The sequence below is a fragment of the Lathyrus oleraceus genome, chromosome 2 (genome assembly GCF_024323335.1).
Source record: "Lathyrus oleraceus cultivar Zhongwan6 chromosome 2, CAAS_Psat_ZW6_1.0, whole genome shotgun sequence".
Taxonomy (NCBI): Eukaryota; Viridiplantae; Streptophyta; class Magnoliopsida; order Fabales; family Fabaceae; genus Lathyrus; species Lathyrus oleraceus.
In genome coordinates this window covers 36051299-36075030 of record NC_066580.1, presented here as the reverse complement: position 1 = coordinate 36075030, position 23732 = coordinate 36051299, and the positions used below count along the sequence as shown (strand labels likewise).

The 23732-nt window shown below is 40.4% G+C and overlaps 1 pseudogene; it reads left to right on the top strand.

Moving 5' to 3' along the window:
• LOC127121814 (probable inactive ATP-dependent zinc metalloprotease FTSHI 2, chloroplastic) overlaps positions 1-18601 on the top strand; it is a 42438-nt pseudogene extending 23837 nt beyond the window's left edge.
• The last annotated feature ends 5131 nt before the right edge of the window (positions 18602-23732 follow it).

The window sequence follows — 23732 nt, the reverse complement described above, 5'->3', positions numbered from 1 at the left end:
ATCTAGGATCTCTGTCTGAAACAATACTCGACGGAATACCATGCAAACTTACAATCTTCTCAATATACAACTCAGCTAATCTCTCTAACGGATAATCCATTCTGATCGGAATGAAATGAGCCGACTTCGTCAATCTATCAACAATCGCCCAAATGGCTTCAAAATTCTTACTTGTCCTTGGTAACCCAGAAACGAAATCCATACTGATACTATCCCACTTCCACTCTGGAATAGCCAACGGTTGCATTAGCCCAGACGGCTTCTGATGCTCAATCTTCGACTTCTGACAAGTCAAACAGGAATACACAAAACTTGCAATTTCTCTTTTCATTCCCGGCCACCAAAATAACCTTTTCAAATCATGATACATCTTCGTAGCTCCAGGATGAATACTCAAACCACTACGATGTCCTTCCTCAAGAATACTCTTCTTAAGCTCAGTAACATCCGGAATACACACCCGATCACCAAATCTCAAAACACCATTCTCATCAACTCTGAATTCACCACCTTGCCCTTGATTCACTAGAGTCAACTTGTCAACCAAAAGCATATCGGATTTCTGACCCTCTCTGATCTCATCCAGAATACCACTCGTTAACTTCAACATTCCCAATTTAACACTATTGTGAGTACTCTCACACACCAAACTCAAGTCTCTAAACTGTTCAATCAAATCCAATTCCTTAACCATTAACATAGACATATGTAACGATTTCCGGCTCAACGCATCAGCTACTACATTTGCTTTACCCGGATGGTAATTCAAACCAAAATCATAATCCTTCAGAAATTCTAACCATCTCCTCTGTCTCATATTTAGCTCTTTCTGATCAAACAAATACTTCAAACTTTTATGATCACTGAAAACCTCAAATCTTGATCCGTACAAATAATGCCTCCATAACTTCAGAACAAATACCACAGCTGCCAACTCTAAATCGTGTGTCGGATAGTTCCTCTCATGAACCCTCAGCTGTCTCGAAGCATAAGCTATAACCTGCTTATTCTGCATCAACACACCACCCAAACCCAACAATGAAGCATCACAGTAAACCTCGAATAGTTCCGACGAACTCGGTAATATCAGGATAGGAGCAGTAGTCAACCTTCTCTTTAACTCTTGGAAACCTTCTTCACATTTCGAATCCCAAACAAACGCTTGCCCCTTTCTAGTCAACATCGTCAACGGTAACGCCAACTTAGAAAATCCCTCAATGAACTTCCTATAATAACCAGCCAAACCAAGAAAACTTCGAATCTCAGCAACAGACTTCGGAGCTTCCCACTTAGACACCGCTTCTATCTTAGAAGGATCAACAGCAACACCACCTCTTGAAATCACATGACCAAGAAAACTCACCTCTTCTAACCAAAATTCACATTTGGACAGTTTAGCAAATAACTTCTTTTCTCGTAGAACTTCTAAAACCACTCTCAAATGCTCAGCATGCTCTTCTTCAGATTTCGAATACACCAAAATGTCATCAATAAACACCACAACAAACTGATCTAGATACGGATGGAAAATCCTATTCATATACTCCATAAATACTCCAGGCGCATTAGTCACACCAAAAGGCATCACAGAATACTCATAATGTCCATACCTTGTTCTGAAAGCAGTCTTCTGAATATCTTCAGTTTTCACACGTATCTGATGATACCCAGATCTCAAATCTATTTTGCTGAACACACTCGCACCAACCAACTGATCCATCAGATCATCAATCCTCGGCAAAGGATACCGATTCTTGATCGTCACTTTATTCAGTTGCCTGTAGTCCACACACAACCTCATAGTACCTTCTTTCTTCTTAACCAATAGCACTGGAGCACCCCACGGTGACACACTCGGACGAATAAATTTCTTATCCAATAAATCTTCCAACTGACTCTTCAGTTCAGTTAACTCAACAGCAGACATACGGTACGGAGCCATCGATATCGGTCTAGTACCAGGTACCAATTCAATCGAGAACTCAACTTCACGCTCTGGCGGCAATTCATTCACCTCTTCCGGAAACACATCAGGAAAATCACACACCACAGCTAGATCACCAATCACCAGTTTATCTTTAGCTTCCATAGTCGCTAACAGCATAAACAACTCTGCCCCATCTACTACTGCCTCATTCACCTGCCTGGCAGATAGGAACAAATTCTTTCCTTCCTCAATCTCAGGAAAAATCACAGTCTTATCAAAACAGTTGATATAGACTCGGTTAAACACTAACCAGTTCATACCCAGGATAACATCAACCTGTACTAGTGGAAGACACACAAGATCCATTCCAAAGTCTCTACCAAAAATACTCAAAGGACAATTCAAACAAACCGAAGTAGTAGTCACTGAACCCTTCGCAGGAGTATCAATCACCATACTACCACGCATCTCAGATATCTCTAACTTAAGTTTCACAGCACAATCCAAAGATATAAAAGAATGAGTAGCACCTGTGTCAATAATAGCTACAAGAGGAAAGCCATTAATATAACACGTACCTCGGATCAAACGATCATCTGCAGAAGTCTCAGAACCCGATAAAGCAAAGACCTTGCCTCCTGACTGATTCTCTTTCTTCGGCTTAGGACACTGGGGACTGATATGACCCAACTCTCCACAGTTGAAACAAGTTACAGTCTTCAACCGGCACTCTGCAGCCAAATGACCACCTTTGCCACACTTGAAACACTTCATCTCAGCACTGGTACACTCATGAACACGATGTCCAGCCCGACCACATCTATAACACTTAACAGGAGCACTAGAGTCTCCCCCACTAGGCCTCTTCATCCCACTCTGCTTCTGGAAACCCTTGCCAGCTGCATACGGTTTCCCACGATCAATCTGATTCTTACCCCTCCTATCAACCCTTTGCTGATAGCTCTCTGCTCTAGCCTTGGAATCCTGTTCAAAAATCCTGCAACAGTCAACCAAATCAGAAAACACCCTGATTCGCTGATATCCAATCGCCTGCTTGATCTCGGGACGCAACCCGTTCTCAAACTTCACACATTTCGAAAATTCTCCCGCAGCCTCATTATAGGGAGTGTAATATTTCGACAGCTCTGTGAACTTAGCAGCATACTCAGTAACCGACCGATTGCCCTGCTTCAATTCCAAGAACTCTATCTCTTTCTTTCCTCTGACATCTTCTGGAAAGTACTTCCTCAAGAATCTCTCTCTGAACACAGCCCAAGTGATTTCAGCGTTCCCAGCAGATTCCAACTCAGTGCGGGTAGCAACCCACCAATCATCAGCTTCTTCTGACATCATATGTGTACCGAACCTGACCTTCTGGTTATCAGCACACTCAGTTACCCTGAAGATCCTCTCGATCTCCTTCAACCACTTCTGAGCGCCATCTGGATCGTATGCTCCCTTGAACATTGGAGGATTGTTCTTCTGGAACTCACTCAGTTGACGAGCAGCTCCCATTCCCATAACATTCGGATTTCCTCCAAGTACTCCAGCTAGCATACCCAGGGCCTCAGCAATCGCAGCATCATCTCTACCTCTTCCAGCCATCTCTATTCTGAAAACCCAACAAGCTAAAACAATAAGTACTGATAGGGTTACACAACACCTATCCCGTACAGGGAAAACAGAATAATTACGACTCGACTCGACCAACTATGCTCTGATACCACTTATGTAACACCCCTTCTAAATACCCCAAATATTTAATTAAATTATTAACATATAACAATCAGAGTAATTATGCACCAAAGGGTGTCACACAAAACTTTCACACCATATCTCAAAATAACTGTCATGCTCTTTATTTAATCAATCAAACAATTGCATAAATCGCAGCGGATAAAATTCCAATCCATCAAATTATGTAAAACATGTAACATTCACATGTAATTTATTCAACAACATAAAACGTCCCATCCCGATGTTACATCTATCAGAGCACGACCCACTAAGGAGACTACACTAGACTCCAAGTATTCGCTTCAACTCAACTCATTTCTCGTTACCTGAAAAATAGTTGTAAGGGTGAGTTCCTCAATCGATAAATAGGCATTATAAAATATTATGTCATGTTAAGTAATTCAACACACCAATCACCCTAACTGCAACATACATTCAGTATCAGCACATCAACTTAACATCATGCTCAACACCAACATAAACACAAGTATAATCTCAAATCATACTTAACAACAACACGAACACACGTATAATATTGGAATACATCCATTCATATTATACGCCATACGGATATTTATGCAATGAGACTCCACACATGCGGTACCGACTATTCTTGAACATATAGCTCAAGCTCACCGATCAAACCCAGATACGGCTACTAAGCTCACTAGTCCCACTCATTTGAGATCTAATGACTCACTCACTAATTCCTCACCATGGGAATTAGCTACAGCCCCAAAGGCTAGACTATGCACACTAATCATCTAGCATGCAAACATCAACAACAAATCCACAATGATTCACTCACTAATTCCTCACCATGGGAATTAGCTACAGCCCCAAAGGCTATGCTATACACGCTAATCATCTAGCAATGCAGCATCAACAACAATTCACAACGGACATAAGCTCACACTCTAAGCCATACAACAGTCCATTCACAACACCGGCAATATATATACATTCACATCATTAGGCATGCCATCATACATCAATCAACACATCATTATCATGTAAGTCAATTAAACACCGTATTAGCACTCTCTACTAATACCTATACGGCTCACAACAGCGGGATATAATCCCTATTACATCACGTGCCAACATAGGCCAGCTCTCAATTATGTACACAACATTAACATATCCATTTTTCCACTCTGCAACATACGATATCCAGTTTCGATGATGACAAAACCATTATGCACGTCCATGAATAAAGAATGAAGGCTTTTCGTCGACCATAGGGGTCAGCTCAAGGCTCGCTGGTCGGCGCAAAGGCTCTGCTCAACTGGAGGGAGTCAGCGCAAACCTCCTTGCGTCGACGCATAGGGTCGACGCTTAAGTCACGGGTCGGCGAAAAATGCCTTGCGTCGACGCATGCAGTCGGCGCATGCCCCACGGGTCAGCGCACGCCGACTCTATGGTCGACCGTTCGCGCGCAGACTCAGATTTTCTGAGTTATTCCAAAGTTCCGTTAGCTTAACGCCTATCCGGTTTTCCGGCTGCTCCCGCATCTAAAACCCAATTTGTCTCTAAATTGGTAGTGCCGATTCAAGTTTCTAATTGGGATCCGTGCCATAGTCTAACATTTACGACTCACACAACTATCGATTCAATTTACAGTTTTAACACAGTTTATTCCACATCAATTTCAGCATATACAGTCCCAATTAGGGTTAAATCAACGGCTTATCACTACCCATTACATATTATCCCATAATACCCATTAATCGACGATAAACCCCCTTTACCTGAGTTAATCCGGCAATTCTTTGAGTTCAAGCTCTTCCTCTTCTCCAACTTTCTTCCTCTTGCTCTGCCTCTTCCCTTTTCCTCTTCTCTGCAGTTTCTCTGTTTTCACGTGAAAACACTTCTTTACCAAATGGGATTCTCTTTCCTCATTTCACACTTATATATTTTCCAATAATAATTATTATTCCAAAATAATTAAAATAATCCAATAATAATAATCTAATTATTTAATTAAATTAATAATATACTATTAATTCAATTTGAATAATTATTTTATTTTATTGGGGTGTTACAGGCTGCCTTCAGGGTTTCTTTACTCTGAATTCTCCGGGTAGGCAGGGTTCCTATGCCAAAACTTCTATTCCTTCTTCTCTGTTCTCCTCCTCTCTTATTTTCCCAGTGAATCTCCCAGTGTAACTCCAAGTGTAACTCCCCTACTGAAACTTCAGTATTTATAGACTAATTTCGTGGGTAATGGGCTTGGAATGAGGGAGACCCAAGTCCAAAATAATTTGTTATATTTTATTTATTTATTTATTTTAATTATTTAATTAATTAATTAATTAATTAATTAATTAAAAAAAATTCTCTTTTTTTTTTTTTCGTTTCTCGTTTTTTTTTTTTTTTTGGGCTCAGAATGAAACCCGAAATTTTTGTTGTCTGTCAGCTTCGCTAGGCGAGCGCGTAGCGAACAGGCCAGTTTGGGCCATTTTCTGGATTGGGCCATCCGTGAGCTGGGCCTTTGTTTCTTCAAGATCAGTGTTATATATGAGTCAGAATGCCTTGCAAAATGTCTTGAAATATTAATGGGCAAATTTTGGGGTATGACAGTTGCCCCTGTTCAATATTCTTGGACCGAGAGAGTTAGAATGGTGTATACGCCATTCGTGGTCTGGAGGTGGAAGATTATTGAACACTAGAATGCCCCAAAAATTTGCACTTGAGAATCGACAGTTGGTCTTGATGGAGATGGGCTTAAAGATGCCATCCGGGAGGTTTGATGACGAAAGCTTCAGATCGCGCCGTATATTAGGCCAATTTGAAGACATGGGTGCCACACTGGGTCGTACGTTAGATCGTATAATGAGTCATCCATTAGGCTGCCGACTTCGCTGGGGAGTCGGAGTGTGTCATATGCTGTTGGGGATAAAGGATCAGAATGGACCATACGCTAGATCGTATCTGAGTTGCAGAATGAGCCGTACGTTAGGCTGAATCTGATGACGAAAGGGGTAGTCGTACGTTAGACTACACTTCAGAAATGTACCGTATATTAGGTAGGATCTGATGATGAAAGGGGTAGTCGTACGTTAGACTACACTTCAGAAATGTACCGTATGTTAGGTAGCATCTGAGGGTTGTAAGATCCAAACGGGTCGTACGTTAGACCGTGTTGGGGTTGTTGAAGTTCAGAATGGATCGTACGTTAGATCGTATCCGAGTTGTAGAATGAGCCGTCCGTTAGGCTGCATCTGAAAAAGAAAGTAGTCGTACGCTAGACTACACCCCTGAATGTACCGTACGCTAGGCAGCATCTGAGGATTTGAAGGTCCAAATGGGTCGTACGTTAGACCGCATTGGAGTTGCTGAAGAAGTCATATGTTGGGCTGAATCAGAATGAACCGTATGTTAGGCTGTATCTGATAACCTGTATATGTTGTACTTGCAATAAATGTCTGGGATGGGCTTAGAGATGCCATCGTTAGGAGGATATCGAAGTGTTGTCAGAATGAATGTTCCCATGAACTGTATTTGAAATATGTATCTGAATCTTGAATGTGATTGATAAAGGTGTCTGTCTGAATGAACCTTCTACTTTGACTATATCAGGAGGATAATTAACCTGCAAAGAAAAAGTTAGCTTCATGCTATGTCATGATGCATGAGATGTTTCGTGTTATGCTAAAATAAATGTGAATGTTGTATGCATGCGTATGCTGTGAAAGGATGTAATGAATGAGTTATGCGTATGAGAAGTTCTGCTTGGGGACTCTACTGGGGAAAATAAATCCCCATCTACTGATTTGAGACATTTGTGTCGATGACCCTTTCTCGGCTGGGGATGCTTGATTTCTGTCTGATGGTGGAAATATTCAACAGAGCCTGGCTGGGGATGGATGAGATGATCAATCTGTCTGGTGACGCCGACCTCTGTTGGGGAGTAACTGGCTGTGCCTGGGGATACTGCCATTTTCTGAGGAAAAAAAAAACAGGCTTGCTAGGGAAGAGAATTGGTAGCGGATTCATTGGAAGCATGATTAGACCTTTTCCTTGATCCTGAAGTCGGGTAGTAATTGCTATTGCTATTCTATGCATGTATTTTGGTAAACATCAGTCATATTCAAATGCACATATTAATTCAAATTAAATCAATGGACATTTACGCAACCAAAACAGAAAAGTAAAAACAAAAGCATCTTTTTTTTTGAAAGAGGGTTGTATTGATTTTGAAAGGAGGCCTATAAACAGGCAATTTGTGTACAAGGAGACAGAAATCCTAGTAAGAGGAAATTGTCGAAAACAAAGAGAAAGCTATGTGGAAGAAGTCCTATTGATTTTAAGCCTACTACTGTCATTATGTCTTCGAGCATCTCATCCCTTGCTGTCGGATAGAAGTGATTGGCTTGGTCAGTCCCTCGAACTTGGATGAAAGTTGACTGAGAACGGGACATAGTCATACGCTTTAATCCCTAATTTTTGCCTGGACCGCCTTTTCAGGTTTTCAGTCCACCAGGATACCCTTTTTTGCCCAAGCCGCCTTTTCAGGTTTTCGACTTGCCGGGTGTACATTTTTTTTATATATCCCTAATTTTTGCCCGAACCCTTTTGGTTCGCCGGGATGCCCTTACTTTTGCCTAGATACGTCGATCTAGCGGGTCTCTTTTATGCGTAGTATTTTTTAACTATGTCCGCGTTCACGGGACGTGGGAAGTCTTCACCATCCATTGTGGCGAGTATCATGGCTCCACCTGAGAATACCTTCTTAACTACAAATGGCCCTTCGTATGTGGGAGTCCATTTGCCTCTGGGGTCAGTTTGTGGTAGGATGATGCGTTTGATTACCAAGTCGCCAATTTGATACACTTGTCTCTTGACCTTTTTGTTGAATGCCCTGGTCATGCGCTTCTGATATATCTGCCCGTGACATACAGCCGCAAGTCTCTTCTCATCCATCAAATTTATCTGATCGAGTCGAGTCTGAATCCATTCGTCCTCGTCTAAGCCCGCCTCTTTCATGATCCTTAGAGAGGGAATCTGAACTTCCACTGGTAAAACGGCTTCCATTCCGTAGACTAAAGAGAAAGGAGTTGCCCTGTCGAAGTTCGCACGGAAGTACGATAACCATGAAGAGCAAATGGTAACATCTCATGCCAGTCTTTGTATGTTACCGTCATCTTTTGTATAATCTTCTTAATATTCTTATTAGCCGCTTCTACAGCGCCGTTCATCTTTGGCCGGTACGGAGAAGAGTTATGGTGTTTGATTTTGAACTGCGTGCAGAGTTCAGTAATCATCTTGTTGTTCAAATTAGTGCCATTGTCAGTGATAATTCTCTCAGGGACGCCGTATCGGCAGATGAGGCTGTTCTTGATGAATCGTGCCACCACATTCTTAGTAACAGAAGCAAATGAGGCTGCCTCCACCCATTTTGTGAAGTAATCAATAGCAACAAGGATGAAACGATGTCCATTAGAGGCGGTAGGTTTAATCTCGCCAATCATATCAATCCCCCACATTGCAAAGGGCCACGGCGCGGTCAACACGTTTAATGGAGCAGGAGGCACATGTACTTTATCCGCATAGATCTGGCACTTATGACAAGTTCTGGAGTGATGGTGGCAATCAGTTTCCATGGTAGACCAATAATACCCTGATCTCAGAATCTTCTTGGCCATCGTATGTCCACTAGAATGAGTCCCAAAGATACCGTCGTGCATGTCTTCCATAATCTTCTCTGATTCCTTTCTATCCACACAGCGAAGCAAAGTCGAATCATGGTTACGTTTGTACAATATTCCATTACTCAAAAAGAATTTAGCGGAGAACTTCCTCAGAAATTTCCTGTCATTGATGGATGTCCCTTCAGGGTATTCTTGAGCTTCTAAATATCTTTTTATCTCGTGGTACCAAGGCTTCTCTTCTACTTCATCAGCGTTAAGTTCATAACAATATGTTGGTTCGTCTAGTCGTTCAATGGTAATCCGGGGAGCTTCATTGTCCCATCTGACTCTGAACATAGATGACATGGTAGCTAATGCGTCTGCCAACTGGTTCTCCTCTCGGGGAATATGTTCGAATGTGATCTCTTCAAAGTATGGGATTAATGTCAACACCTGCTCTCGATAGGGGATGAGGTTCGGATGTTTAGTGTCCCATTCTCCCTTGACCTGACTGATTACTAAGGCTGAGTCTCCATACACCCTCAAAAACTTGATTCTCAGGTCTATAGCAGCTCTGAGTCCCAAAATACATGCTTCATACTCAGCCATATTGTTGGTACACTCAAAACATAGTCTAGCGGTGAAAGGCGTATGGCCACCCTTGGGGGAAATGATCACGACGCCAATACCGTTGCCCAATGCGTTAGACGATCCATCAAAAACCATAGTCCATCGGGATCCCACTTCAGGTCGTTCCTCTGGTCCAGGTTCTTCATAATCAGTAACAAGCATGACATCCTCATCTGGGAACTCAAAATTCATAGACTGATAATCATTCACTGCCTGATGAGCCAAATGATCAGCTAGCACGCTTCCTTTGATTGCTTTTTGGGTGGTATACTGGATATCATACTCTGTTAAAATCATCTGCCATCTTGCTATTCTTCCGGAGAGGGCGGGTTTCTCAAATATGTATTTGATAGGATCCATCTTAGAAATCAACAAAGTGGTGTGATTCAACATATACTGTCTTAGTCGGCGAGCAGCCCAGGCCAAAGCACAGCAAGTTTTCTCGAGCAGTGAGTATCTTGTTTCACAGTCGGTAAACTTTTTGCTAAGGTAGTATATGGCATGCTCTTTTCGACCAGACTCGTCATGTTGCCCCAACACGCACCCCATTGAGTTTTCTAAAACGGTCAAATACATGATTAGAGGTCTTCCCTCAACTGGTGGTACCAGAATCGGAGGTTCTTGGAGGTACTTCTTGACTTTGTCAAAAGCTTCTTGACATTCATCATTCCATATCATCTCTTGATTTTTTCTCAGTAACTTGAAGATGGGTTTGCAAGTAGCGGTCAAATGGGAAATAAACCGGGCAATGTAATTCAAACGTCCCAAGAAACCTCTGACTTCTTTATCCGTACGGGGAACTGGCATTTCTTGAATAGCTCTCACCTTGGCCGGGTCAACCTCAATACCTTTACCACTGACAATAAAGCCCAAGAGTTTACCGGATCTTACTCCAAAGGTGCATTTGTTCGGGTTCAATCTCAACTTGTATTTCTTCAGCCTCTCAAACAGTTTGTATAAATGATCGAGATGTTCTTCTTCAGTATGAGACCTGGCTATCATATCGTCCACATATACTTCTATTTCATGATGGATCATGTCATGGAACAAAACCACCATAGCACGCTGGTACGTTGCTCCTGCGTTCTTTAAACCAAACGGCATTACTTTATAACAGAAGGTGCCCCATTGCGTCACAAACGTAGTCTTCTCCATGTCCTCAGGTGCCATTTTGATCTGGTTATAACCCGAGAATCCATCCATGAAGGAGAATACCTTGTGTTGAGCGGTGTTGTCTACCAGAACATCAATATGTGGCAGTGGAAAATCATCTTTGGGACTCGCTCTATTCAAATCTCTGTAATCCACACACATTCGCACCTTACCATCCTTCTTTGGCACTGGTACCACATTAGCAACCCATTGAGGATAAGAAGTAACAGCCAGAAAACCAGCGTCAAATTGTTTCATCACCTCGGCTTTGATTTTCTCGGACATTTCAGGACGCATGAGACGAACCTTTTGCTTAACAGGATGACAATCTTCCTTCGTCGGCAAACGATGCACTACTATATCGGTATCCAGCCCTGGCATGTCTTCGTAAGACCAAGCAAAAATCTCCACATAGTCATGTAGCATTTGAATCAATCTTCTTTTGACACTGATTTCCAAGCCTGCTCCTATTTTGACTTCTCTCTTGTCCACCTCGGTACCCAGATTTACAGTCTCAACTGACTCCTCATGCGGCTGTATAGTCCTTTCTTCTTGCAGTAACAGTCTGGCAAGTTCTTCAGGTACTTCACAATCTTCCTCACTTCCATCTTCGGCTCGGTAGATCGGATTTTCAAAGTCATAATGAACAGTAGTAGAACTATTATCAACAGGATCCAGAGTGGATAGGGATCTGCAATTCGTTACGTGCGTGTGTGTAAGAAAACATAGCTTGTTTGAAAGATGATAGGAAAGACAAAGAGCGCAATATTTGAATGCAAAACGTCCATTGATTTATTGAATGTAAATATGCTTATGAAAATGACAAAACCCTTAACAAATTAGCTATTGTGCCTCGGGCATAGACACAATGCTTTAAGAAGTTTGATTGTAAAAGAAAATTAAAATTTGCAATTCTAGAATAAACAATAACAATTACTCCTGACTAAAGGAAATCGGGATAATGTCTTCAGTCTTCCAATTGTTGAGTCCGTCACCAATTGTTGGGAAAATCCAGCTATCCAAGTCGCAATCACTATCAGCATCTTCCATAGCATTAATCTGATTTTTGACTATCTTTCCAGAGTTAAACCCCAGGCCAGCTTTATCAGACTTGTACGGTACATTGATCAGTTGACCCCAACCAGCACGATCACCATTTTCAATCGCGGCTTGAGCATCTTTCAGAGAGATCATGACAGGGGGAGCACGAACAACCTTGGGCACAAGGGGAGTTGGCTTAAGGACAGGACTGGGAGGAGGAACCACTTCAAATGACTGAGAAGGAGTCTCAAAGAATTCACCATCCATCTCGACGTATTTGAAGGCTTGCACACTACTGACAATATACTCTTCTTCTCCACATACAGTGACAACCATGCCTGCTATTGGATACTTCAGCTTTTGATGAAGCGACGAAGCTACCGCACCTGCCCCATGGATCCAAGGGCGCCCCAACAAGCAGGAGTAGGCGGGACGAATGTCCATCACGTGAAAGGTAGTGTTGAAGACTTGAGGTCCTATCTTGATAGGGAGAACCACTTCACCATAGACAACACTCTTCGCACCATCGTAAGCACGCACCACAACATCACTAGGTTTCAGTTCAATGCCTTTGTAGTCAAATTTATCGAGTACAGCTTTCGGGAGCACATTCAAGGAAGAGCCGTTGTCGATCAACACGTGAGCCAGGGTGATCCCCTCACACTCGATGGAGATATGCAGAGCTTTATTGTGATTCTTTCCTGCTGGCGTCAGGTCAGCATCGGAAAAGCCTAGGCCATTGTCAACAGTCAAATTAGCAACATAATGTTCGAATTGATCGACGGATGTTTCTTGAGGCACATGAGCGGTCTTCAAGAATTTCATCAATGCATTGGCATGGGATTCAGAGGATAATAACAAGGACAACATTGAGATTTTAGACGGAGTATGCCCCAATTGTTCCACTACATCAAAATCGCTCTTACGGATGATTTTCAGCATCTCTTCCATTTCCTGTTTGGCAACATCTTCAGAAGTAACTTCGACCGATGTCTCTGACTGAGGAGGATTGACTGGTCTTTTTCCTCGAATTTCGGGAGCGGGAGGTGAGATTTCTGGGGAGTAGATCCTTCCACTTCGAGTAACTTTACTAGTCCCCACAATATCATTAGGATTAGCAGAACTACCAACCTGCTTTACGCCATGGATGTAAACGTCGCCTCCATAGTTCCACGGAATAGCTTTGCTGGAGGAATATGGCACGGGGCCAGGTGCGGTAATAATCAGGGGAGCCACTTTGGGCTCAGCGGTAATCTTCACAGGCACTCTAGTAGCGGTAATCTTCACTGGAGCTTTGGACCTAGCAATCACAGATACCTCTTCAATAGAGTTGTCCACCTTAGGAACCCTTTCAAATAGAATTATACGATCATCCATCAGCCGTTGAATGCCGTTCTTCAACTTCAAACAATCATTGGGTCGGAGTACACAGAGATCGCAATCTTCAGCACAACCTGGAAATAAACCAGCTTGCAATAAATTCTTCTTAACGATCAGGAGAGGAGATGCTAAATCAGCAACGTCAGTAACGTGAGAATTGTCGTCCACAACATTAACATTCTGGTCATGATTAGGCATAGGTGCTGTGATGACATTGGGGGTCGCCGGAGGATCAAATTCAATTTCTCCAGCGTCGATCATATCCTGAATCTTGTTCTTTAACAACCAGCAATCATTCGTATCATGCCCGGGGCTATCGGAGTGATAGGCACACCTGGCGTTGGGATTATAACGAGGAGAAGTAGTGTTGGGATTTGCAGGAGGGCCTCTGAGGGTAATTAAATTGGCCTTTAACATACTCTGCAGTGCTTGGGTTAAAGTCATATTGATCTTGGTAAACTGTCTTCTCGACCTGTCTTGTCTGTGTTGGAAGTTCTGAGATGGCGGTGCGGCAATTGTAACTGCCCCAACAGTATGGTCACGATTCTTCTTGTTATGCTTCCTCTCACTGTACACAGCATTTGATTCATTCTTTCCCTGATAGGACTTTTTGGTGCTTGCAGAAGTAGCTGCCTGTATCTTTCCACTTCGAATGCCGCTTTCAACCCGTTCACCTGTCAAGATAAGTTCAGTGAAACCTGACGAGGAACTTCCCAGTAGATGGCTGTAGAATGGGCCAGTCAGTGTACCCATGAACATGTCCACTAACTCTCGATCAGTCATAGGGGGTTTGACTCTGCCAGCCAAATCTCTCCACTTTTGAGCATATTCTTTGAAACTTTCTTTAGAGCCCATAGTCATATTTTGTAGCTGTATCCGAGTAGGCGCTAACTCAGAATTATACTGGTAGTGCTTGTAGAAAGCTGTTGCTAAATCAGTCCATGTGCGGATGTTAGAGCTCTCAAGCTGATAATACCACTCTAACTGTGTGCCAGACAGACTCTCTTGGAAGAAATGGATCCACAGTTTCTTATCAGTAGTGTGCGGCTGAATCTTTCTCACATAAGCCCTTAGATGCATCTGAGGACAAGAGGCACCATCATACTTAGTGAAAATGGGAACCTTGAATTTGCGGGGAATGACCACATCAGAGACCAGACCCAAGTTTTCGAAATCCAGACTGGGCACTTTCTGCCCCTCCATAGCTAGCATACGTTCTTCCAGCAACTTGTACTTATCATCCTTCGGAGAGTACTGTTCATGTTCATAATCTTCATCGTCGTCCTCAGAATTGACGAGATTAGGATTCTCATCTTCCGAATCATTCTCGATCTCTTCTTCTGAATCCTTCGGAATTCTAATCTTGACTCCTGTAACCTGTCCCTTAAGCCTTCTCCCCGGGTTGATGTAACCCACAGGTTTCTGGTCCTTCTTCTTCTCCATCAAAAGAGCTTTCAGTTCTTCCTGCCCCTTAGATAAGCTCAGCATCATTTCCTGGAATTGAGCATTCTGGGCCTGGAGATCTTTGACAGTTTGTTCGAGAGCCATTGTTCAATCTGTTTGAATCTGCTGGAATCTGTTTGATAGGAAAATCGTGAGAACACTGATCCTTTAGAATACCTGTTATGCGATGCAATGCAATGTATGAAATGTTTTCAAGGACTTTCGGGATTTAACTTTGCATAAACTAACAAAAAGAGCTTTTTTTTTCTTTTCTCTTTTGTTTTTGCTTTTGTTTTTGTTGTTTTTTTTTTTTTAGCAGAGTTAAATCCCTAAATCCTTGAAATGGTTAGTACAATGCCATGATGTTATGATGTTATGTTGTTATGATGTCATGTTGTTAGATAAATAACAAGCACAAGCAAGTCACACAACAATCATTCCTAGGTCTTAAGGCTTGCGTGAGTTCCATAGGTAAATACCCTCCCCACTGAAGTTTGGTTGGTTCAACCTGTCTTAGAATAGTAACCGGGTTCTAGAAGGATCTCAAATCATTGACCTTTCCTTAAGTCCACTTCAGTGCAACACCAAGTGGTTGACCGAAGCTTCCCTAAAGTCCAATCTCAAAGAGTGTAGTATCGAGTCTCAACCAACTCCAGTCGGAACCGAAGCCAGTTATCTCACTACTTTCTAATGGCCAGGATGAGTCAATTAGGGTTCTAAAGGTCTGGTTAATGCTTTTATGACACCACGCGAATGCCAAATATTTCCTCAACTAACATGAGGAACATCAGGACATCCAAAGTGCCACATTAACCGTAGCCATCATTTTGACCATTCTAGTATACGCCGGACAGTCGCGATGATCTCTTGCTACTTACCTAAGGTACACTAGATCCGGGTGTAGGATCTTTCACTCAAGCATAACATACCCAAGCAATCCCTTAAAAATAAATCAGACAAATTGAATAAGTGATCTTGTTTTTAAGGTAACCTCTCTTTTTAAGGTCCCCAGCAGAGTCGCCAGTTCTGTCATACGGTGAACTGGACTTTTTGTGTTTTTTATCGCAATGTCGCGGTTAGCAAGAGTCGCCACCGACTTTTCTTTTATCCAATAAGGAAAGGTGGAAAAGAACAGGAAAGACCTTAATTTAGATTTTGGGTTCGGGAGGTACATTATACAAAGGGAAGGTGTTAGCACCCTTTGTATCCATGGTTATCCATGGGCTCTTAATTGCTCGATCACTTATATTATTTTTGTCTGAAAAAAGTGTTTGTGAATTGTTTAGAAAAATTGTTTTGAAAAGAGAATTTAACTTTGTAATGATTCTCGTATGAATGTATACAAAGTGATTATCTCGTTTAGTTTTGAAAATTGTTTAGAAAAATATAACTCGGTAATGATTCTAGTATGAATGTATACCAAGTGGTGATTTTCTGAAGGTATTTTGAAAGGTGTGAGGTGTGAAAAAATGTTTTAGGTGGTGAGCCAGCAATTAAGAGTTATACCGACCCAAGGTCTTTATGAGTATTTCCTATCCTTATGAGGGTAAAACTGTCCTTATTATTGAGAAATAAGTAGTTTTATCCTTTGGATGTAAAAGGGTCATCGTAGGGTCATCGATTGGTCATTGAAGGCAACAGTTACGAGGATACCTTAGCATTCGAAGGGACTATCATCTTTTAACCGTAGGCAACATCGGAGGGTCATCGAGGGACAAAATTGTATATTCGAAGGCAACATCCGAGGGACTATAATTTATTTTATGATGATTTAACCGAAGGGTCTTTGCTAAGGGTATCCCCACGTTCGCGGGACATGACCGTAATATCGTAATCGTAAGGCAACAAAGAGAGGTCCAAGATCACTTATTCAAAGGCAAAGTTTTACAATTAATTATATAATTAGGATGAAACTCCACATTAAAATTATTAAAAATAATATATTAAAAAATTAATACATTAGAAATTAATACATTAAAAATTAATTTAGGGTGAAACTCCACAAGGGTATCCCACAAATAAAGTGGAATACCTAGCCAATAACCTTTTCCTGGGATATGTGAACCTTTACGAAACTCAAAAAAAAAAAGAAACATGTCAGAACACCAAATCAGGGTGCAATCGAAGATTACACCGGAGAAATATCACAACAATAAATAGGATAGGATGAATAATGCATGGCTATGATAAAACATAAAAAAAAAAGAATAGAAAAGTCAGCTACTGTCTCGTTCGCCTCTGCCTCGCCTAGCGAAGGCCAGGCGAATACTCGCCCCAGGCTCGCCTAGCGAGGTGCTAGCGAGCGGCCACGGATTTTGAATTTGAAAACAGCCCCATGTTAGGAACTTTGAATTTTATGGCATTTTATCACAGGAATAACATGGTCAAACATTCAGGGTATTCAGGCATATTTAAATTCTCATACGAAAGCAAATTATATATCAACATTTAATCATGATGCATTATATATGTAGATATGGCCAATTGAAAGTATAAACAATAGAGATACGCAAACCTGTTTGCCAATTCAAGGTTGAAGGGATTGACCACTTGTAGTATCGGAATAAGTTAGGCAGCGGGAATTGGACGGCGATGGCTTCGGTGCAGATGGGCTGCCTTCAGGGTTTCTTTACTCTGAATTCTCCGGGTAGGCAGGGTTCCTATGCCAAAACTTCTATTCGTTCTTCTCTGTTCTCCTCCTCTTTTTTTTTCCCAGTGAATCTCCCAGTGTAACTCCAAGTGTAACTCCCCTACTGAAACTTCAGTATTTATAGACTAATTTCGTGGGTAATGGGCTTGGAATGAGGGAGACCCAAGTCCAAAATAATTTGTTATATTTTATTTATTTATTTATTTTAATTATTTAATTAATTAATTAATTAATTAATTAATTAAAAAAAATTCTTTTTTTTTTTTTTTTTTTTTTTTTGGGCTCAGAATGAAGCCCGAAATTTTTGTTGTCTGTCAGCTTCGCTAGGCGAGCGCGTAGCGAACAGGCCAGTTTGGGCCATTTTCTGGATTGGGCCATCCGTGAGCTGGGCCTTTGTTTCTTCAAGATCAGTGTTATATATGAGTCGGAATGCCTTGCAAAATGTCTTGAAATATTAATGGGCAAATTTTGGGGTATGACAATATCGATGGCGACTCTCCTGATTTTTCCTTCCTTGGCATTTCTTTAGTTCAGTCCGTCCAGTTTCCTCGCTCCGAAACCCTGGTAGCGACAGTATACTATCATCTCTTGGAATTAACCTACTTCTCAAGCTTCATGTTTGTATCTAATTAGCAAATATTTTGAATTATACTTTCAGGCTCCACCTGTTGTCTTCATTGATGAGTGGATGTTGTTGGAAGGAAGCATGGCTTGGTTAAAGGTTCAGGTGGATAAGAACATGATCTATTCTTAATTAGGTTAAGCATAACACCGTTGAACTTTCCGATTATTTTTTAAAGTAAATTTTGCATATAATTTGTTGATGTTTCCTTTTGGCTGAATGCTACAGCTCTTGGTGGAAGGGGAGAGGTGATCACTATTGCATCCATAAACCGACCAGACATTCTGGATCCAACACTTGTAAGACCTGGTCGGTTTGATCGAAAAATATTCTGCAAGATTACTAACATTGTTCCAAAATTTTCCATATTGCAAATTTATAGTTAAAAAACTTTTATATTATAATTTTTCATTATACATTCTCCATTTAGAATAAATGAATTTTTTTACAGGTATATCTCAATATATTATTTCTACAATACCAAAATAAATTTACCTATGCGGGATCACGGGTAATTTACTAGTTAACCAAAACAATAGGTACAAAACGATCGCAAAAGGGATCCAGCCCACAACAGATCAACACAACAAAAAAACCGAAAACTAAAGATAAACTATCTCAAGAGTAAATTAGCTATGTGTTTTCTCATATTAGGTCTAGTCCAACTTCTATAAGTAATACTATCTATAATTCTTTTTTTCTATACTGGTATCCACAATATCATTTCCATAAACCTTCTCATTCCTGTAATTCCAACATTTCGTATATAGTTTTCGCAAAGACTGACTTAAGGAGCCTAGCTTTCCAATTCTTGCATTTGCTAGAAGTCAACACCCAATCCTTCATTCTTCCAACCCCTAGGAGTATGGTCGAACCCTATCCAAGCAGTAACATGATTCCAGATTGTTTGCATTGCATAGCATGTGAAAAGCAGGTGTTTCTGGTTCTCTTTCTAATTATAGAAGACACAGTTATCATCATTAATCAAGCCTAATTTTAGGAGCCTTTCCTTGGTTGTCAATCTCTCATAGCAAGCCAACCATATTAGGAACAAGGCTCTTGATTTAGCCAAATTATTAAAGAATAATTTTCTCCAAGAAACATTATTTCAATCACCCTTAGACTAGTATATTTTTAATATCAATGACGATGTTTTTAATATATTCTAACTAATTGGTGTGAAAAAAATGTAATTGTAACTCATTTTTTATCATTTCTAGTAAATGAATTTTTATTATTGTTTTTACTTAAATTTATACATTTTTACTTTAAAATTAATTGTTTATTAATGTATTTTGACAAATTATAAATTGTTGTGTAGCTTTTACATCCGTATTATTTTAACTTCAAACATCAAGAAAATTCACAAAGATGTTAGTATGGGATTTTTTTTTAAAATAACCAATATTTTCAAATAAAAATTTAAAATAACCAAATTTTCAAAAAAAAATACTAAAATAACCACTTTTTTCTACAGATGCGTCAGTTCAACTGGCGCATCCAACTAAGGTACATAGAAGGCGCCCAGAGCCATGGCGTATGCAAGCAATGCCAATGCATATAGGCGTTGCATGCATTGGCGCATGCATGTCTTGATGCCACATGCATTGGCACATGCATACACTACATAGTGTATGCGCCAATGCATGTGGCACATGCTCCTTTCATTCTTTTCTTTAAATTTTAAATGTTAAAATTATAATTAATTAAATGAAATACTGAAAAATAAATATTATATTATATTTTACTGAAAAAATACATAGAATTGACAAGAAATTCAATGACCTGCCCGATTAAAACGCCCACATGTTCCACATCCAGATGTGTTAGTATGTCTTCGAAGTCTCCCACAATTTCCCTGAGGTGTTTGGGGTCTTTGAGTACTGACATGATCTAATGGTGGCTGGTGTGAAGATCTGATGGAAGGTCCAGCAGTATTTGATAGATGTGTCATCATTTGTCCCCAATAATTAGGGGGTTGTCGCCAACGACGCTTCCATAATTGAGTTGGTGCCCATGTTGTCGTAGTTGGGTCGTTGTGGTTGGGTGAATTGTGGACGGTATGGTTGCCTGAATTGGGACATTGAATCGGTTTGGAAACGAATCAATGGTTCCTAGGGTGTACTGTAGTCAAACAATGGTTGGGTGTTGTGGCGATGGGATGTTTGGATGGTCATTGGTGGGGGGTACGATGGCATGATGTTGAATCATATTAATCATATGGGCTATAAACTGTTGTGGTGACTGTGTATAGTTGTTGGTGGTTAGGGTTTGATTCTAGGTTTTGAGTTTGAGTGTGTGGCATGAATGGGTTGCGAGGTTAGGTGTTTGATTGTTGGGTATATATGGTAGGGTGATGGTGTGAGGTTGATCGTTGGGTTTGGGTGGGTTGACATTGTTCTTGGACGGGGATTTGTTGTTGGGCGTATGATGACGAAGCTAGTTGACGTGGATCAATCAAATACTTTGGCTCAAACACAAATTGTGGCGTTGTAACCGATCTAAACCATGCCATATAATGTTGAGTTGGTCTAGCACCATGTATGATTGGTTCGTTTAAGATGTGTTGTCGTCGATTCCTCCAATAACGATCATCTCTTTTACAAAGTCTCTCTAGTCGGAATAATCCCATCGACTCTTTGTTGATGCCAATTTCCCAAACACGTCGGAGGTTCTGGAATTTGTTGTTGCATGCCGAACTACAGTTTTACACGGTCACTCTGGTGCATCTCCACAGTAGTGAACCGGATAATTGGTGTTTTTGTTGTCCAAACTACAACATCATCATGGTTAACCTGATGATCAAGACCTAGCTCCAGATAAACTGTACAAGAATATGACATGATTAGATGATATGTAATTGGATATATTTTTTAAATCAAAAGTAGAGTTATGTAGTAGTATTACATCGGTTGGTTCAATGTCGTCCAATAGATTGCGATAGACTGCTACATCGTGTTTCGGACACCTGTTGTAGTTCATCTCTTTAACTGACCACCTAGATCAAAAACATTTGAAAAATATTATTTACAGTTAGTTGTAATATAAATTATAATAAATTAGATGGTAAAGTTTTAAACTTACTTTGTTGCAAAGGGGGATATGAATGACTTCTCGTTTACCGGGGCGAGTGACGACATTCTTGACCAACCCCATGCTTGTAGCAGATACGCGCATGAATAAAACGTACAAGTATTTTTTTTGGCATTTTTACACAATGCATTATATAGATGGGTCAAAATAGTTGAACCCCAACTATATGTGTTTACTTTATTTATGTTTCATAACAACGATAAATACATAATATTTACCATATTACCAGTACTTTCAGGAAATAAAAAATTACCGAATAGAATCATAATATAACACCGAGCTTTAATTATTTTTTCATACTCGGTATATTCTTCGGTTAATGTTATACTCGCATAATATTATTTGAGATATGTTAAGTTAATACCTTGACCCCTAGCTTGACCAGAAGTCTCTCCCGTAATTGTGTCGTCACACAAAGGGGCACCCAACATTTCATTACATATAGAGTTATCCTGGTTAACTCTACCATTTACGGCTTTACCATTGATACATAGACCTAACAACATGTAGACATTCTCAAGTGTGATGGTACACTCATCGAAAGGAAGGTGAAATGTGTGGGTCTCGGGTCTCCATCTCTCTAATAAAGTAAGAAAAAATTTGTAGTCAACCGAGTATGAGACTATGTTGAGGAGATTACCAAAACCGCATCCTCGAATATATGGTTCTATCAAAGAATCGTGGGGTAAATATTCATGTACACGACCTCGAAATCGCTTTGGGTCCTAATAAAACATAAGTAAGAAATAAAGTAAGAAGTAATAAACAATAGAAACATAAGTAAGAAATAAGTAAGAAGAAGTAATAACATACAAATGTCGTGATATTGTTGATTGTTCCTCGATATTCATCACCCATAGTCAATAGAGACATAATGTTGCAGAGGTTAAGTGTTGTATAAGTTGAGTGTTGCAGAGGTTGAGTGTTGTATAGGTTGACTGTTGCAGAGGTTGATTGTTAGTGTTGCAGAGGTTGATTGTTAGTGTTGCAGATGTTGAATGTTATGAGTTGTTGCCCTATTTATAGATGCGATAGGTAGCATGTGAATGCAGCATGTGAAGCATGGGATAAAGGTAAGGCTAGGGCACATGCATGTGAGGATTGGTGTAGGCTCCAAGGCAAGTAGCGCATGCCTTGTTTAAGACATGCATGGTCATAGGTGCCAAGGTTAGTGACGCATGCATACCTTTTTATCCATGCAAGGAATAGGCGCCAAGGCAAGTGGCGCATGCCTTGCTTTATGCACCATTGATAAGGGTGTTTGCCTTGGATTATTAGGACAGAAGCATCTTCTTTGAAGGCGTATGCTTTGACTACTCTTGGATTATTAGGGCAGAGAATCATGCAGGCGCATGCTTTGCATTGTCTTGTCTCTGCATGGATTATTTGCATTGCATTGTCTTGTCTTTGCAGATTACTTATGTGATCAATACATATATCGTCTCCCGTATTTAACTGCATGCAAATATGAGATCAATGCATTCACCATCAAACACCAAACTTACATTTAAAAAAATGTCTCCATCACCTCATTACATGCTCAGTGTCCATACCGATGATGAAATATTTGAGCATCAATTATTCGATTTTTATTTTTGCAACACAGAAGTAACTCGGTTTATAATAAATCGACGATCAAATTTTTCACATTTGAAACAAAGAATAGAAAAGAAATTGCAGTGTAGTTAGGTAGACCAAATTATCTATAAAAATCCGATGTGGTTTACAGACAACCAAGTAAAGTTTTATCAATTGAAGATTCGAGATGATGACGATGTTCATCATATGTTTGTCAGTAATGAACAATCTGGGTACAATGATATAGAGTTATATATATTACCACAACAACAATAATTGTCTCAGTTTGTTGATCAGTCACAAGTGTTTTGTGAAACTGATGACGACGAACAAGCTGAAGTCAATGTTGTTGATGAGGAAGAAGAAGAAGCCAGGTTATTGGTTGATTCAATGGTGAATGATGAAGAAGGGGAGTCATTACCAGCTAGTCATGTATATTGTCCACCTCAACACATGACAAGCTCGAATTTGGGTGCCGATGAACCTTCATCAGATATATTTTATAATTCTTATGTGCAAATTCAAGGATCATTGAAAGAAGGAGACACATTTCGCACAAAAGAAGACTATGTAAAAGTCATTAAAAAGTATCACATGGAACTATCAGTTGATTACAGAGTTGGTCGAACTAATGCAATGAGGTATAAGATTTATTTTCGAAATGAGCGTTGTCTTTTCCGATTGTCAGCTTCTTACCGGAAGAGGAGTGATTCTTAGGAGATTGGTTTCATGGGTCCAGTTCACACATGAACGCTCACGAACCCAATGCAAGACCGTCGTAAACTTAGCTCTCAATTAATATGCAATGAAATTTTATCTGTCATTAGCGAAAATCCGTCGTTAAAT